This window comes from Dasypus novemcinctus, chromosome 11, assembly GCF_030445035.2.
Source record: "Dasypus novemcinctus isolate mDasNov1 chromosome 11, mDasNov1.1.hap2, whole genome shotgun sequence".
NCBI classification, from domain to species: domain Eukaryota; kingdom Metazoa; phylum Chordata; class Mammalia; order Cingulata; family Dasypodidae; genus Dasypus; species Dasypus novemcinctus.
In genome coordinates, this window is record NC_080683.1 from 22,403,400 (window position 1) to 22,421,618 (window position 18,219).

Consider the following 18,219-nt stretch of genomic DNA (forward strand, 5'->3'; position numbering starts at 1 on the left):
ACATTTTACCCATACAACTTTAATTAATAGAAGGTTAAAAAACCCTTTTAATTTTATAACACTTTTAAACACCTTCCATTTAAGTTATAACATTAAATGAACTCAACTATTATATTACTTTAAGTTTTCTTTCAAGGTAAAAGAACAAATCTCTTATAACTAGTTTGAAATAAAAAGCTACTTTTCAGGATTTGATCTTGAGAAAGCAGGTTTGAACTTTATGTTCTTTTAAAAGAGATAAGACCTTTTCTTCTTCCAACACCGAGGAAATGATGAGGTTAAAGCACAAGAAGGTATTTAGATAAAACAGACTTTCTTTGTATACTGATTATTCAGGATAAAAACTTTTCATAAACTTTTACTAAAACAGACTGATGACTTGAGAAACTTTGAGAAAGGACAAAATTTTAACTTTACATTAGTATACTACATTGATACTAAAACTTTTAAGACTTTATAGATAGACCCATCACATTTTATTTAACTTTAACCATGAAAATTCCTTTTCCATGAACCTTTTGCACTTCTGTATTTATTCAGGTTTAGTCCCACATTTTACCTTTTCTTAATAACCAATAATTTTATTTTAGGACAAAATTATTTTCTGTTTTCTTAATAATAAAAACACGTTCTATACATCCCACATATATAAGTTAACAAAACAATTTTGGAAACTGTCTCCAGGCAAATCTTCCACAACATATAATTACTATCAACACTAAACAAACTTGTTAAAATAATGAACTTTTCTTCACTTTAAATACTTAATAACATGCAATACCAGAAACAGTCTTCTAGAAACAAGTTGGCAGGGGAAACTGGCTGCCGATAAGTTTTACTGTTATAAAATTACATTTTATTATTATTATCAATTCAGGTTTTTAATAATGACTTTTTGGAATTAGCCATTTAAATACCTTAATTTAAACAATGCTTCTATAAAGTTCTTATAATTATTTATAACTATATAGACTATAATTATGTTATTTTAAGACAAATTTTACCTTCACAAAACACATTCCCTTACTTAAATTTACCACGATACCTTGCCACATGCATTTAAGTCCTGTCCTGCATATGTTCATTTTTATTTTGAGTTTATGAAAATTAGCCACATTATTTTAGGACAAAACACATTTTTTTTAATAAACTTACTAAATTTTTGTTAGCACTCCCATAAACCTTTTATCTTTTTAAATATTCATTTAAATTTTACATCCTTCCTTTTATCCTGTGAAGACAAATAAACTATTCATTTCAATCTAGGCAAGAACTATTCTTTATGAAAAGACTTAAAGTAATTTTGTTAATCAAAGCCTACAATTTTTTTATCATTGTAGAGATCTTAACATTTAAACTTATGCATTAATATAAGCATTTATCTAACTTTTGGCCATTTGAATAGAGCTTTTTTTAAAAAAATATTTATTATATTACCATCCAGAGGTATCAAAATATACACTGACATTGAATAAACAGACAAACACAAAACATGTACAACATACCAATAGAAACATACAGTTCACAATTGACTCACAATTTTTACTTTCTTACTTTTTTTGGTGTAGCTGTTTTTAAATTCTCCATCATTTCACATCTTAGATTTTACTGTTTTTAAGATTTCTTCTGGAATCTATTTGCTTGTAACATGCAGGCTTGTGCTTGGAAACACTTTTATTAGTTGTCAGCAACCAGTTAAGATAACTTGAGCAGCATAAATGTAGTTAAGCTTTTTATTTAGCAGTTTAGACAGACCATTAACACACATTTTTTGGATTACTACTCTGTAAGACTGTACTGAGACTTGAAGTTCAGGAGTAAACTATTGATTTAAAATAGAAAATTCCTTTTAACACCTTGATAAAAAATTTTTTACTAATTTTTATTATTTTTGGTTAAATAGGCCCAATCAGAATTAGCATGGAAACAAAACAGAACACCAATGTTGCCATGTTTTTCTCCTTTTCCAGTGGCTTAATTCTATTAACCCCCACTAGCCCACAGCAACATTGTCATGTAGACAGCAGGGGGTTTATAGAGTTGCTGCCAGAATAATTTCCTTATCTTAGTCAACACTTTAACAGAGAGTTTTCTTACAAGCTTGATTTCACCAACAAGGGCCTTATTTAGCACTTCTGCCTGTGATTCTATAAAAATTGCAGCTATAAAAGTTCATAAACTCCAGTTTTAGTAAACATGTCCATAGTAATGGGAATATTATCGTAGTAGAGAAGTCAAGTGTACATGGTATCGAAGGCTAGGACACGAGAACTCTAAGAAGGAAGTTGATTTATTTCAACTGGCCAGACTCAGAGGATTCCTGTCCTAATAAAAACCAAGCCCCAAATAGAATTTTGGGTTCCCTTTTATACAGAAAAGATATAAGGGGTGGGGAGTTAAATGATGCTTCTATGAAAGAAAATGACTTTCCTTGTTAGTTAAGTATTTGTCTGAGTATCAGATAGGTTTTGAATTAAAGTACTCCCCTCCCCATATCAGGTGAGCTTGAATTAAAATCTCCCCCCACATTCCATCTGGATGCAACTTTGAATACACAGTCAGTCTTACATCCTTTCTGAATATTCAAAGACTATAGAGCCTATACTACTTATTTGGATTTCTAGAGACTAGGTACACTTGGATACAAAATTAGACAATTTTGAATTTATGCACAGGCTATATTATATTATGAGTACAATTTCTCTGTGCTTGGGCACTACTCTCTTCAAACCAGTTACTCTTCCATTACAAACAATTGCTCCTGTCAAACCAGCTTTAGCCCAAACCATCCAATCCTTGGGACAAAGAGGATCTTGACTTACTGATTCTACCAATGATAAAGTAAACAGGGCAGTAGACCCATATGTACTACAAGCAGATTTCAATTCTTTTAACCCTTTAAACGGAATGGGTTAAAGCAGATATACAGGCTGGTCAGGATTGTTGGGATCGGGGCATTCTATAACAGCAAAAAGAGTGAAATCAGAAATATCCTATCCCTCCATCCAGGCAGACTAGAGGCTGGCTTGCAAAGGAGACAGGACAGGAGGGTCTACAGCTATAGGAAACATTAGGGAAGGAGAACCCACATTAGGGGGAAAGTACTGTTGACCAACAGAGGTGGCTTTCTGCAACACTTGTTGATCCTTTAAAGACAACTGTGACAGATGCCACTGAATAGCTGTAGGAGAAGACTCCCAGTTGTCCTCCTCACTTTCCTATCATTCTTTAGGTCTACTGGAGGAGCAGAAGACTGTTGTAACAAAGTTTCCTTACCCTGCATAGCACCTCTTTCACTTTCACAAACTGGATCTAATGAACCAAAGTAAAAGTAGTTACTGGGATATTACTCAGACCCTCAGCAGCATAGTGGTCTCTTAAGCCTTGACCCACCTTTTGCTAAATATCCCTATTAACCGTACTCTCCTCTGGAAACCAACAACAAGTCTTCTGGACAAAATCTAAAAACTGTTCTAACTGTTGGGTGGTGACCTTGGAACCTTGGTCAGACAACAGTGCCTTTAACATTTGAACATACAAATTGCGTTGAGAAGAACTGCTGTTCCCCATGCTTTACACCTGGAGCATCTATCCCCCTTACCGGTTTCACTGCCCCCGACAACCTCCCCCGGGATAGGACCTCACACCTGAATTGATTCCATGTTGCTTCCATGTTGCTCCTGTGTGTATGACATCGTAAAATGAGTGCACTCCTTGTATAATCCAAACTCCGTGAAACGGGTGCTCTCCTTTCCCATGCGTCCGGTCCCTGTTCGGGTGCCACTTGCTGCGACCGGCGCAGCTGAACAGGTTCCTGAGGTGGGAGGATTGTAAGGCTGAGAAATGAAAGACACAAAATAGTGGAGGCTAGGTGGACTGTGAGGAGGTTGCAACTACCTCAGGCAATGGCTTAATCATGCAGTTTATTTTATACCATAAGGGGAAACAGCACATTCGGGGAGGTTTGCATTTCTAGGTTACTACGAATGCAAAACTTACTTTCTATTCATTAACCCACAGATAACACAGTTTCTACTTCTTATCCACACTCAGCATATTTAGTTCAGCACATGACCTTACTCAGTGTGCACCTCCTCAGGCTCTCCAGGTGCACTTTATCTACATTCTCACTGTGAACCTTGGGACCTGCTTTGCAGGCTTCTGGTGACCCTGCTTTGCAGGGCTCCCCACACTTATATATGAGGGACAGATACATCTCAGCCAAGACTATTTTCTTTACAGTTCATTTAATCACTTTCAATCAATTATCTCTACAGATTTCTTTCTGCTCTCTAATCCACTAATCACATCCCATGTCCTACTTGCTCAACTCTATTTTTTTTTTTTTGGACAGAATCTTTATTTAATTTTTTTTATTTTAAAGAAGCTTTAGATTACATAAATGTTACATAAAAAACATAGGGGATTCCCATATGTGTCCCACTCCATGCCCCTCCCATACTTTTCTCTATTAACATCTTTCATTAGTGTGGTACATTTGTTACAAATGATGAACACATATTAAGCATTGTACTGACCGTGGACTATACTTTACACTCTGTCCTGCACAATCTTATAGACTATGACAAAATGGACAATGGCCTCTATCCATCATTGCAATGTCATACCTGACAATCCGATGTCCCCAAAATGCCCACATGCTACACCTATTCTTCCCTTTCTCTCCTCTCAGAACCTCTGGCTGCCACTGTTTTTATATCAATGATAAAAGTTCTTCCATTTCTAGAATAATGATAAGTCTATAATAGAATAATAGTAAGTCTACTTTAGTCCATTGTTCATTCCCCAGGCTTGAGGATTTTGAAATGCTGATGCCCACTCTGTTTCTAATTGACAGGAGACTTAGTTCCCATGGGGCAGAAGGATGGAACTCTCTTTAAGCTCTATTTCTTTTGCTTCACCTTTCTAATGCATTTATCTTGAAGTTTTGCTGGGATGGTATGAGGATGATTAATATTGAAAATAATTTTTGATTGTGTATGTATGAATATATATACATAACTTACTAGAATATTTGCTTTTAAAACAGCAATTTAAAAAATAAGAATAGTCATAAAATATTATCTGTAGAAATCCAGTGACATAATTATTGCCATTAATTTTCTGAGCTTCGAACTACTAGAATTTCTGTAGTGCTAGCTATATAAATACATGTTAAATAAAATAAAGACATGTTACAAATTGGTACCAGGTAGATTCTATTTCTAGTATAGGAACTCTTTCCTTTATCATAGAAGATGTTGAGAAACATAGAGATACTCAGACTAAATACTAAGGGTTGTTTTATTTTTAAACAGGAATAGAAAAGGAGTGAGGGGGAAAGGAAAAAATAGCTTGTCTATCTTCTGTCTTCTTCACTAACATATATATGTTCCCTTATTGCCGAGTGCAGAATTTTGTTAACAGAAATTCATAGTGCAAAACCAAACACTGTAAAAAGACTTTTATTATGTACACTTCTGAAATCATGGAAAACTTCTTACATGGTGGGATTTCAGGAGAAATTAGAAAAGCTAAGTGGTATCTAGAGTATCTCAGACACTAACTTACTGATATTTGGATATTTGGAATTCCATTCGCTGAGAGGAAAATTGTTCATCATTCCATTGGCAGTTGTCTGGAAGTAGAGTATGGAAGGCTAAGAATGTATTGAGGGTGGTTGGATCAAATTATTGGTTCTAAATCCATGCTCTTCCTTTGATTCCAACCCATTCATTTATCTATGAATAGTAATATTGATTGCACAAATTGTGAGACTAAGAACAAAGTGATTGAAAGCAGGTGTTTCTTCATCTTCTAGGGTTTCCACTACTATAGTTTGTTATTCTTTCTATTGTCCTGATTTACCATCCCAGGTTATAAGAAGAGAAGTATTGGAATGTTTTTGAGGTTTTCTGTGTGGGATTACATGTTTGTCTGGTCATAGTCGTTTCCCAAGGGACAATTCAGGGTATTTTTTCAACTCTAGCTTATTTTGTTCGATGAGCAAGTGCACACAAATAAAATACATTTAGTGAGTACCTATTGCATGTAGAAATTCTTTTGTCTTTTGTAAAAAAAGGAAGAGATGATGTACAATTATATGCATGGGTTAATGTAGTATTTCTCATGGTAAGATCAAAATCAGCAAGATTGCTTGATCAAAAAAGCATGCAAATAGTAGTGGTTTTTTTAATGCCATTCTAAACCTACTGAATCAGAATCTCTGAAAGCAGGGTTCCTATTTCTGCACTTTAAATATATTTTCAAGTAATTCTTACATGTTGGGAATTGTTTTGAACCCATATATGTATAGAGTCACTAGAAAGCATTTCTAAATCTGTTTAGAATGACCATCTACTTGCAATACTTTGGAGAGTGAAAGAGGACACTATTAAAAAGATATTGCTGGATTACGTACATATGCCAGAGGCTCCCCCAGACAAAACAAGAACTACTGTCATTTCAGTAAGAGGTGAATAGCAGGATACATATTTTGAATATGAAATCTGAACAAGCTAAAAGTTTGGGATATACCAGACAATTGTCTTCACCTTATTCCCATTCATATCCAATTAACTTGGAAGAACTGAAATATTCCATCAAGTCGTTTCTTTTTTTTCTCTCTCTTTATTATTATTTTTTAAATGTTACGTTCAAAATATATAAGAAGTTCCTATATACCCCCCACCCCGCTCACCCCACTCCTCCCACATCAATGATATCTTTGATCATCATGGGACATTCATCGCATTTGGTGAATAATTTTGGAGCACTGCTGTACCACATGAATAATGGTTTACATTGTAGTTTACACTTTCCCCCAGTCCACTCAGTGGGCCATGACAGGACACACAATGACCAGCATCTGTCCCTGAGGTACCACCTAGGACAACTCCAAGTCCTGAAAATGCCTCCACATCATCTCTCTTCTTCCCTCTCTCTACCCTCAGCAGCTTCCATGTCCACTTTCTCCACATCACTACTACAATTTCTTCCATTACTAATCACAATAGTTCCATAGTAGAATATCAGTAAGCCAACTCTAATCCATACTCTATCCCTCCAGTCTGTGGACTCTGGGATGGTTATGTCCACTCCACCTCTATGTTGAGAGGGGGCTTAGATTCCGCATGGATGATGGATGCAATTTTCCTGTTTGCAGTTATAGACACTCTTGGCTCCCTCATGTGGTGGTTGACCTTCTTAACTACCCTGTTAGTTGGCCGGGGTAAGTCCAATAAACCAGTGGGTAGGAGTTGCAAGTCTGCTGAGGCTCAGGGTCTGGCTATCACATGGATAGTCCAGAGATTCAGATCTCCTGAGTATGCACCAACTCCAGCGCCAACCACAGGTCCAGTAAAAGTTCAAGTCATTTCTAATTCAAAGTTATCTTATCTATTCTCAGCACCAGTATCTCATGTCATAATTTATCTTCTGAACTATAAAAGTTGTCTTCTAACTGCTTTTGTTCTCTCCATTTTGTCTTTCTTCTATTCTCTTTCCCCTCTGATGCCAAAGAAATGATGTATAGATGACCATCCTATTATCCTCCTTGAACTATTGTTTCTTTGTGATTCAAACTATATTGATGAACAGAATAAACAATGTAATAATTACATGCCATAATAATTAATGTGAATAATAAAATATATAATGATAAAAAGAATGACAGATCCCTTATGTAGCTAGTGTGGACGATTAGAAAATTGCCACTGCTCTTAGTCCTTCACTTCTTTTTCATCCCACCACAGAACCACTGCCTTCAGGACCCTCCTGGACCTTCACACAGTTTGGCAGTGAACAAGGCTAAGTCTGGCAAAGTGTTGACTGCCTGGACTCAGCTCCAGTGCTATGGCTTGAAAAGATTCCCCTAGGTCAGTACCTGTGTTTTCCTGTGTGGTAGATCAAATTATGCATCCCAATAAAATGTTCTTAATTTTAGTCCACATTCCTGTGAGTTTGAATCCATTTATAAATAGGACCCTTTGAAGATAGGTTATTGGTTAGGCTGTGAATTCATTTGTGAAGAGGATCTTCTAAGATGCTATTTATGTGTGGCCACACTGAATCAGGGTAAGCCTTAATCCATATTTCTTGAGATTTTGTAAGCAGCAGCCAGAAGCCAGAGTGGAGAGAAAGAGATCATCATGTGATGGTGAATTGCTATCACCAGTATATTACCAACACTGGGGGAACGTCTGACCTTGTCAACATCTTTATTTTGAACTTCCAGCATTCAAAATGATGGGACAATAAATTTTTGTTCTTTAAGCCAAATCATTGTGTGGTATTTGTCATAGCATCTCTGGCAAGCTGAGATATATTGCTTATGAAATGGTCTGAATATCCATCCAGAGAATAAATCTCTTTTTCATGGTATAAAAGATGCTTCATGATTTGGCTTCTTCATATCTTATCTGTTCCATGTTCTAATTCCTCTCACTTTATGTTTCACTACTCTGAAAACTACTATCTTCCCCCATGTCTTCATGCTTTTGGACCTACCTCTTGGACCTCTCTCTTTCCCTATTTTTCTTCCTCATAAACTCTTACTTCCTTGTATCACAGCTTAATTCATATATTTTTTCTTGATGGTCTTCCCTAGTTCCAGTAGAGAGTTTAAAATGTTATTTCCCATACTCATATTTTATTTTATACATCTCTTCAGCTCAGTAATATTTGAAATGTGATTCTATATTTACATACTCAGTTGCCTTCTAAATATTAATATCCTTAATGCCAGGGCCCATGTGTTTCACCTGCTCCTTAGTATTTTCCCTAAATAAAATACATGTCATATATATGACTTGGGTGAATAAATAAAGATAGGCTATTTGAAAGAGTAAACAAATAAAAGGTTGTATAAAGCTAATCAGAGAGGGGTTCATAAATGTGGTATATTTGAAGCTAAACTTTGGAGGAAATAACGGCTATGGTGGAGTGGAGATAAGGAAGATTTATGTTCCCAATGTAGGCAATAACACAAGGAAAACACAGGGAAAGAAAAGAGCATGTTTGTGAGTGGAGAATGCATGATTGGGTTGGTAAGTGAATGGCGTAGTAGGAGGAGAATTATTCCAACAGTTTTTATGCCAGTTTGATGAGTTTAGAGCAGCAGCATTGAAACCAGCAAAACCCAAAGTTTTATCTCCTCATAATAGCTTTGTGTTTGTAACAACTGATAATTTGTCCTTCCCAGGGCTTGATTTCACTACCGTACATTGTCACCAGCTATGTCCCTGAAAACTCATATTAAACATTTGCTGATGTTACCATGCATGTTCCTTCTGTAAGTTCATCTTGTTCTTGTTTCAAAAGTCAACTGCTGGTTGCTTGACCTGATATTTCATGGTCCCTTAAGTGTTTGTCTCTGCCAATGCTAAAGTCACTTGAATTCTATACAAGGAATAAAGAAATCCATTTATAATTTATCTGGATGCTGCTGCAGCTGGCAATGATTCTTTTCTATTTGGCAGACAACCTTTTTATGTTTGTTTTAATAAGTCATTAGTCTTTAAAGGCCATCTATGACCTTTCTTGCCACTTGTTCAAGAAAACATCTCATCTGCCTTTAATATGAAAGTTAAGGATTAACTAACTATAGTTGTCTATTTTACTCCTACCTTTAAAAGTCAATAATTGTTCCTAGGATACTCATAATCAGAGTAGGACAATGAACTAGACATCATCAAGGAAATAATTTCTAATCTGGGATTTTATTATTTCTTGCAAGTTACACAAAATTAAAAGTGACCCATATATATTTCATTGTAATCTTAAGCAGAAGCAATGTTTTCTTTTTTCAACATTTAGACCCCTGCCTGTGTATAGAAAACAAATCGAAATTATACATTTAAATGTGGATAACTAGTGCTGATCCCTTTGTATGCTGTCAGATCATTCTAAGTACTTAGGTGATGTCTTTTGCAATTTTTTTTCTTATATGGGGTAAAGAAACCTTACTTCAATTCTGCCTGCTGGATACATTTGGAGCTAAACTTTAAAGGAAATATTTTCCACATGCTGCCCTTTAGGTTTCAAAACTTTTTTTTCTGCCTTGGGTTGGGTCTCCAGATATTCTTGGTTATTTTATCTACTATTTAAAGGATACTGCTCAGCCTATGGAAACACTTGAAAAGGGGAAAGTACTTTTATGAGCATGATCTTTAAGATTAGTTCCGAGCCAGCATTCAACTCACTCATTGCTCCTCTTCATTTTATTGCTTACTCTTTTTTAAACTTTCCCTCTACCAACCCTGATGACCCTCCAGATGGCTTCTCTTCTGCTGAGAACATTTTGTGCTTTTCATGCAAATCACACATTCCCAATCTTATGATGCTCCAGGCCCACTGGACTTTCTACTAATTCTCAATGCAAAGTACATTTGAAATCTAGAGATTTCCTACTTTCTGGACTCTGCCTCGATTGCTGTGCTCCCACTCACCCATATCTTCACATGATATTTTAGTTTCCTAGGATGCTGAAAGCAGATACTGTGAAAAGGTGGGCTTTAAACAGTGAGAATTTATTAGCTTACAATTTTGAGGCTGAGAAAAATGTCCAAATCAAGGAACCATCAGGGCACTGCTTTATTCCCGAAGACTGGCTGCCGGTGATCCTTGACTCCTCTGCCTCATGGGATTGTCTGTTCTCTTCCAGGTTTCATTGCTCTCTGCTTCTTGCTTCTGTGACTTTCTCTCTTTGTCTGAATTTCATTCTCTTATTAATATATAAAGGATGCTAGTAATAAGATTAAGACCCACCCTAGACAATTCCTTAACTAAAGTACCTCATCAAAAGGTCCTACTGACAATAGGCTTACACCCACAGGAATGGATTAGCTTTAAAAACATGAGTTTCTGGGGTACACACATTTCCAAGCCACCACACATGACTAGCTTCCTGATATTCAGATCTTAGCTCTTATGACTTTTTTAGGGAGGCCTTTCCTGACTTTCCCTAGACTATGTTTGACTAACAAATTTTTTGAAGAAAAAACTGGATTATATATGCCATATTTGAGAAATTTTGGCACATCCAAATGGAGATGCTAAAAGTACTGGAAATATATGGATAAAATATGAAGATGAGAAATAGATATCTATGATAAGTATTTGTTTAGCATTTTATCAGTCACAAAGCAACATGACATATATCATATCATTTGAATTTTAGAACTGTTAGGGAAAACTATTACCATTTCATTTTACAAGAATGGAGGTTTAAAAAGGTTAAGTAATATCTAAGATTATATAGCTATTATATTAAAATTAAATTATATTCTTATCTCAAAATTTAATATTTTGTCCATTTTAAAATTTAATATTTTGTCCTTTATGTGACATGTTGGGGAACCTGATTTAAATTTGAAATTTGTGAGAATAGAGGTTCTATTGAAATGTCAGCAGCATTAGATGTGACAATTATCACAAGTTGAATGCTTTTATGGATATTCAAATACTTTTCCTGCTGCAGAAAACAAAACCAAAAGGGAGCTATGTGCAGCTCTTTGCTGGTGTAAGTTCACCAGCTTAACCTCGTACTAGCTACATCTCCATCTACTAGTTGTATGGTTTTCTCTTCTCTAAATGGGGATAACTAGAGTACATATTTCTTAGGACAGTTGTAAAACTTAAATTACTTTATGTATGCAAAGCTTTTAGAACAGTGCCTGTCATTGTTTCTAAAGAAACCCTCACCGGGAAATGCATCAGAACTTAAGTAGAATCATGTTGTTTCAGCAATTGAAAGGACATTAAATACCATCTGATTTAGAATCCAATCCTTTTAACATGTATAAACACAAAATCCTTCACACCTTTTACAGGAATCACAGAGATTTTAGAAATTTCCTGCTCTTGGAATTTTTGATATAGTATGGGTCTTGTATGTAACGCTTTATAACTTGTTTCAGTAAAGGTATGTTTTGTTTTCTCTCTTTATTTTACACCAAATAGAACGTCCTCCTTGACTTTAGTTGTGTGCAAATTACTTTTTGAATATAGGGGTCCTTAACCAGAAAATTAGAGTCTACTGCTAGATGCCAATGCTCTACTTTGTAGAAAACTTTTGGTCAATTTCCCTAACTTGGCCAAGGAATTGCTAGGGTTCATAGTATGAAGAGTAGAGTTGAATGATCGTTAATTTCATGTGTCAGTTTGGCTAAGTTACGATGTTTTGTCAAGCAAGAACTGGCCCGATTGTGACTCTTGAGGCTATTTAGTAGATGGATTTAAAGCATTAGTCAGTTGATGGCATCTGTGACTGATTACATCTACAATCAACAAAGGAAATTGCCTTCAGCAAAGAAAGGAGAATAGCCAGTTAGTCCGAGGCTTTAAAGCAAGAACTGAGGATTTCAGTGCTCAGAAAGAATTTTTAACTCTCCTTTAGCCATCCAGCTTCACCTTCTGTATTCACTGTCACTTTCATTGGAGTTACCAACTTGCAGCTTGTCCTGGGAAATTCAACATTACCTTCATCAAATTTTCAACCAGTGGCCTGCTCCACAAAATTCAGACTTGTCAGCTCCTATGGTCACGTGAGTCAATTCCTATAATAAATATCTCGATATTTATATAGTCAGTTCTGTTTCTCTTGAGAACCCTGACTACTATAAGCAATGATTACATTCTCCATAGAATGCTCAGCAAATTCTCCAACACTCTCTAACCTCTCTTGCAATCTTAGGAGGATTACATAAATAAGAAGTTACACCTTCCTACAAAAATTTCAGCAACACTTCTTCTGATACAACAGTTTACAATCGTTTCTGACTCAATGCTCCTTTTTTATCACATTTTTTTGACTCCCAATTTATGACTCTGAAAAAGAAATTAGGGATAATATTACCTCAACTTCCCCTAGAGTATGTGGGACCTTGAGAAAATACTTCTGTGAGGTCCCGTCCATGTGAACCATTTAACTGATGTAAAATCAGCAGGTTAGTGCCATCTGGTGGCCCCATGTTATTTGCTCATGTGGGGAAAAATGTAGTGGGAATTTTTTTTTTCTAGATTTTTAATTTTTTTTACACTTTTAAAAATTAAAGTTAATAATCACAAAGAGCGTTACATTAAAAACATAAAACAAACATAAAAAAACGTAAGAGGTTCCCGTATACCCCACGCCTCATGGCCCTGCAGTGGGTATTGGGAGCATCCACTCACCAAGCGCCCCTCCAGGCACTGAGGCCTTGACATGGAGGTCTTGGGTAGCTGACAGGTTCAACCCCGAAGCTGTCGAGGACATCTAGACGTGATGTGTTAGGTAGATGGTAAGAAAGCAATCCAAGGAGGAGAAATGGCAACTAGGCAACACACAGGTCCTGGTCAAAGGTTACCTCAGACCCAGGTACAGTGTCAGGGGTACCGCTTGCCCAGGTCTAAGGGCATTCCTGAATATAACTATGTCCAAAACAATCTTAAAAAAATAAATAATTCCAAGTATAATAGAAACATTTTTTAAAAAGCGATTCATAAAAAATTGTAGTTCAATACAAAATTTTAGAGTACAACTATACCAGACAGAAGCTTTAATGAAATTGTCAGACACTCGTAATTGCTTTTTTAAAAAATAAAACTGGGTAGTTTATTGAAAGTTCTCATTATTCCATTTTAAAGTTTGTTTTAACAATTATAAATAATTTTATTTTTTTAATGAGGCACAGGGGATTGAATCCAGGACCTTGTACATGGGAAGCAGGTGCTCCACCACTTGAACTACATCTGCTCCCCTATAACTTTTTTCTTTCGAGTTACTTGTGTGGTGATTCAACCCCAGACCTCGTATGTGAGAAGCTGGTGCTCAACCACTGAGCCACATCAGCTACCCTGAGTTGGTTCTCCCATCTGCTTGTTTTTTTGTTGTTGTTTTTTAGGAGGCACCAGAGACTGAACCCGGGACCTCCCATGTAGGAAGCAGGTGCCCAAATGCTTGAGCTACCATCTGCTCCCGTGTAATTAGTGTTAATGAATAAATTTGTACTTAAGAAAATAGGAATATCGTAAGTCATTCTGTATAAGAGGTATAAGAAGATGAAAGAACAGAGGTATGGATGGACATCAGAAAAAATAAAATAAAATTAGGATATTTAATAAGAGGCCAGACATATTTGTACATGATAAGAGAAAGAGAAAAACACCTTAGTTGAATTTGAGATTACATGGCAAGATGAGTTAAAAGACTGTCAAATTGGAGGGAAAAAAAAAGTAAGAAGTTCTCTTAAATGAGCTCAGCCCTATTCATAAATGCATTGTTGTAATAATTCCTTATGCTATGCTATGAGTCTTAGGGAGCCACTGTGCTTTAGGGTAATGTCCTTGAAAATTTCCAAGTTCTTTTTCTGTGGCTCGGACCAACAGTGTCAGTAGTGCCATCCCACATGGGTGTCCCAAGCTCTGTTGGCCCTTGTCCCGAGTTTCCCCCTAGGTTCCTCTCTGATCCTCTATACATGGGGTGGAATTGTTGAAGGATCACAAAAACTTTATCCCCTTCTTGAAATTTCTGCATGTGGAGGCACACTTTGTCTTCATTATTTAAAAACAAACTTGCAGACCATATTCTTCAATAACTGATAGAGAATTCAGAATATTGGATAACTAAAACGGAAATTCATGAAGCTACAGAAGAACGGTGTGATACATTGCTGGATTCAGTATCCAAGGAATATTAAAAAACAGCTGGCAATTTAAAAATTACATAAAATTTTTCGAAACTTAAGTTTTGCATATAGGCTTTTTGTGCCCATTCTTTAAAAAGATATAGAATAACAATAATATGAAATATTTTCAAAACAAGTTTTATTAATGAAATTTAATAAGATACTTTCATTTCATTCTACTCATTTAATAATTTTTAGTCCTAAATCTGGTACAAACAGCCTTAAATATTTATCTTTACATACTCAGAACTGCTTTTGCTAATCTTACCATTACTGATGCTGGAACTCTTTGAAAAATATTTGAAATAATGATGCTTATAAAGAGGTAGGTGTGGAAGTCATCACAGGATCCCAAATCACCCATAATAAACTTTTAAAGCATGCTAAGGAACCCAAGTTACATAGTAGTTTAACATAATATTAAAATACGTATTGATAAGATTTCAAGATTTTATACATGCAAACCTTCTGATTACATAATTAATTTGTGAAATGTAGTTAGAACATGTTAGCCTACCATTGCATAATGAGCTATTTGAGTTAAACATGACTTTGAGGATGAAGCACTACATAATTAATGCTCTAATTCTTTAATGTTCAGGAGTATCCAGCAAACTGGATCTGCCGTGACATCTCTCTGTCACCCACTAAATTCCAGTCATGCCTGTCCATTCCCCAAGATAAAATCATCCCAGAGAACCTTGGCTTTATTACCATATTCTCTTTAAGATGCTTGCTGTATTTTCATTGCTTCTACTTCTTCTCTCAGACTCTTCTCAAGGTGATGAAACTCTTCTTTTTTCATGAATGCATGTGTATTTTTTCTTTATATACCATTTCATCCCAAAGGTAATTTTAAGAGATATTTTTACGTTTATGTCTTTCCACCACGACTAGACCCTAGAGCTTTAGAAGACAAGGGACAAAGTGATAGCCTCCTACATGCTATGTAGTTTACAAATAGCCTTGCAATTTTCCTTAATATTTTCACTGTCACATGTAGTCTGTTAGACTATACAGTTACTAGGGATATTTTCATACTTACAACTATAGTCTGCCACAAAACTAGATTAGTCATCTAATTACAATTTCCTCTGCATATGTGGAGTCCAATGTCATGGCCACTAGCCACATGTACGTATTTAATTTAATTCTAATTAAGTAAAATTAAAAATTAGTTCCTCAGTCTCACTGCCACATTTCAGGTGACTATTGCCTGCTCACAAGGCACTGTTGATAGAGAATATTTCCATCATTTCATCTAATTCTATTAGAGAGACTGCTCTTGATACTAATGCCCCCATTTTTACTTCAAGGGTAAATGATCTTTATAAGAAGATACAGAGGTAAAACAAGAACATGCCCCCTTTACTCCTGGTGTTTCTACTTGGATGTTCCTGCAGGGACCCAATTTGGTTTCCTAGACTGCTCAAGCAAATTCCATGAAACAGGTTGGGTTAAGCAGTGGGAATTTATTCACTCACAGTTTGAGGCTGGGAAAAGTCCAAATCAAGGCATCATCAAGGTGCTGCTTTCTTCCCAAAGACTGGTGTTTTGGGGCTGGATGCTGGTGATCCACAGTCCTTAGCTTTCCTGTCACATGGCCAGGCACATGGCAGTATCTCCTGGTGTCTCCCTTCTCTTCAGGGTTCCATGGATGTTCAGGTTCTTGTGTCCTATGGTTTTTTCTGACTGAATTTCACTCCTTTTTAAAAGGAATTCAGGATTAGGGTTAAGACCCATTCCGTTGAAGTGGGCAACACATTAACTGAAGGAACCTCATCAAAAGGTCCTACTTACAATGGGTTCCTACTCACACAAATGGATTAAATTTAAGAACATGTTTTTTTCTGGGATACATACAGCTTTGAACCACCACAGACCCCAAAGCCAACAAATCTGAGGCTGATGCCATCATCCTACCCAAAAGTCTGATAATTCTTGAATATAGTCTCCTTGCACTCCTCCTTCAATCTTGGTGAAATTGCACTTCCTACTAACTAATAACTCAAGCCAAGAAGTGGGCATTGACCTGAACTCCTTTGTCTTTTTTACTAGCACTTAACAAGCCCAGGTAACTCAACAACCACCTGGATGGCTTCATCCTAAGGTTCCTTCATACTTTTGCCAGAAAGCTCTTCATAAACACAGTTCTAATCTGTCACTCTTATGTTTAAACTTTTTCATTTTCAGCTTTTCAATGCTGATAGGATTAGAATAATGAGCATTCAGTAGAGATTAAGTATCAACTTTTTTCTGCTTTAGTTGAATTACAGCTTTGATATCACATATATTCTGAATCATGGCTATACAATTCAGCCACAAAGAATGATAACAATGTGGATGTATTTGAAAGGTAAAATCTCAGTGAATGTCTCAAGTATATTATTCATGATTTTGATAAAAGTATCCTAACTCCAGAAAAGCAACAGCTATTTTTCTTCCATTACAACAACATTAAAAATGACATATATGTTTATTCTATTCATGCAGATATTTATACAGTGTATAAGCTAGCACTGTATACAGTTTGGACTTATTTAAGATTTGCATAAATGCTACAATACATAAATGGCAAATATTTAGTTAAATCATTGAATCAAAGTTACAAACATTAAAATATTGAATTTTCATGTGTATCCACTTCTTTATCAACCTAGACTGTTAGAAAATTACAGGGTATGCTTCCCTACCAAGAGTTTGCAGGTATTGCCAAATGACTGCTTGTAGATGAAAAACAAGCCAAATGCCAGGACTATTCTATACATGTTGAATCATGTTGTCCAGAAAAGGCATGTTCAGGTCCCAAGCCCTGATCCTGTGGGTATAAAAGCATTTGTAAATATGACCTTTGAAGGTGTTATTAGTTAAAATGTAACCAAATTGAATGGAAGTGGGCCTTAATCTAATATAACTGAACTTCTTAGGAGCAAAGGAAATTGGACACAGATGACATGGGAAGCATTCAGAAGCTGGAAGTCAGCAGAACCTGGAAGAGAAAGAAGAGGCCACCCTGTGCATTGCCAGGTAACAAGGAAGCTCAGGATCTCTAAAGATTGCCACCTACCGGAAAATATTGTCCCTGGTAGGAAGCAAGTTTTCTAACCTCTGAAATCATAAGCCAATAAATTCCTGTTGTTAATTCACCCATTGTATTGTATTTGTTTTAGTGGCCAGGAAATTAAAACATTAGAATTCATCAAAATTTAGAGGCATTTTCCTTGTCAGGGCATTTAAGGCAGAGAAATTTTCATTCATTCCTCCTAGCTGAGTGTAATAATTTCCAACAGTTAGAACAGGACTCTTTAGTCCTTTGCTATAGACATACCCTTGACTCTCATTATGCCAGTTTTGGATTGCATTTGACCAGGAAGAAGGTTCACTTGACATAGAGAGATTCTCACCACACTTTTTACCTAAGAAGGAACAGCTCATTCATGAGGAATGCAATATCCATGTAATAGCAAAAGAAATCAAGTAGATAGGCCCCCAAAAAGATTCACCTCTCTTCAAACACAGTGCATGTAGTTGCTAACGGTTGATTAGTACATAA

General features: G+C 36.0%; 2 long non-coding RNA genes across 6 annotated transcripts in view; one reads left to right on the top strand and one right to left on the bottom strand.

The window, feature by feature from the left end:
- Positions 1 to 1,554: 1,554 nt before the first annotated feature.
- Positions 1,555 to 18,219, bottom strand: part of LOC139439988 (uncharacterized) — a 43,135-nt gene continuing 26,470 nt past the window's right edge. The window contains exons 2-3 of the long non-coding RNA XR_011650068.1: positions 16,151 to 16,371; positions 1,555 to 3,836 (exon numbers count right to left, since the gene is read on the bottom strand). This is a non-coding gene — a long non-coding RNA (uncharacterized lncRNA). The remainder of the gene's footprint in view (positions 3,837 to 16,150; positions 16,372 to 18,219) is intronic.
- Positions 12,262 to 18,219, top strand: part of LOC139439987 (uncharacterized) — a 388,427-nt gene continuing 382,469 nt past the window's right edge. For 4 of the 5 annotated variants that reach the window (XR_011650064.1, XR_011650063.1, XR_011650065.1 and 1 more), the window contains exons 1-2: positions 12,262 to 12,545; positions 17,594 to 17,693. This is a non-coding gene — a long non-coding RNA (uncharacterized lncRNA). Of the gene's footprint in view, positions 12,546 to 17,593; positions 17,752 to 18,219 lie in introns of all 5 variants that reach the window. The other variant, XR_011650067.1, reaches the window with a different exon arrangement.